The 998-nt window shown below is 48.2% G+C and overlaps 1 non-coding gene across 1 annotated transcript; it reads left to right on the top strand.

Moving 5' to 3' along the window:
* Positions 1–209: 209 nt before the first annotated feature.
* TRNAL-CAA (transfer RNA leucine (anticodon CAA)) lies at positions 210–316 on the top strand. Its single transcript has 2 exons — positions 210–247; positions 271–316. It is a non-coding gene; the product is annotated as a tRNA-Leu (tRNA).
* The last annotated feature ends 682 nt before the right edge of the window (positions 317–998 follow it).

Raw genomic sequence — 998 nt, 5'->3', positions numbered from 1 at the left:
GTGGGGTCATTGGGAAAAGGGGACGTGGGGTGGGTGGCGTGGCCTCCAGGGTTTAGGATTGCATTAATTCTGTTGTCCAAGGCAAGTTCCAGGTTCTCTGTAAAATGTATTCTTTCCTGCTTTTAGAAATCATCTTTTTCTCTTTTGTGAACGAATCAGTTTTCAGTCATTTTTTATGGTTGCCATCCTGTAAAGGGGTTAGAGGACGTGTCAGGATGGCCGAGTGGTCTAAGGCGCCAGACTCAAGCTTTCGCTTCCCGCGCTCGGGGTTTCTGGTCTCCATATGGAGGCGTGGGTTCGAATCCCACTTCTGACAATATCTCGTTTTGTTCCTGCTCCCGAAAAAGAAACCTAGTGCCCTCGAGGCGATTTCTTCTTAGGCTTCCTTAAAAGTTGAACCTTGGAGCCCACCACAGCGGAGGTTTTTTCTTGCTCTTGGGGACTTAACTCTCCTCATGCTCTTAACCAGCTCCTCCTGTCTGCCTCGCCCTATCCTGCCCCCCGCCCCAGCACTAAACCATCATTCTCGGTTTCTTGGCCTTTACTCTCTCCCCACTGTCCATAATGCAACCCTTTTTGCCTCAAAGATACCCAGCCCCGAATACTCTTGCCAACGGCCTAGCGACTCTGTACCGATCTCACAGCAAAGCATAGCAAAGAAAGAGGCAACTCAAACCAAACAGCTGACAAATGAAAAGACCTGAACTAGAGAATTCTGGAATGTTTCCAGAGTCTTTCGAACGAAATTTAAAGCCCTGTGGCACCTGATGCATGAGAAAGCCATGCAAGGGGCAAGAGCACTGGGGAAGCCACAGGTCAAGCAACAAAGCCCTCTTTCTCCTGCAGTATCTAGCCAGCAATCTCTCCAGGCAAATCCTCAGGGCTAGGAAGCAAAGGAAAACTAAAGACTCAGATTTATTTTCACAAAGCAGGGAAAAGGATGATTTGGGGCTGAGAGAAAATAAATCCATATCAGCACTGTTGTTGTTGTTAGGTGC

Source organism: Loxodonta africana, chromosome 1, assembly GCF_030014295.1.
Source record: "Loxodonta africana isolate mLoxAfr1 chromosome 1, mLoxAfr1.hap2, whole genome shotgun sequence".
NCBI classification, from domain to species: Eukaryota; Metazoa; Chordata; class Mammalia; order Proboscidea; family Elephantidae; genus Loxodonta; species Loxodonta africana.
This window is presented reverse-complemented; position numbering and strand designations above follow the sequence as displayed.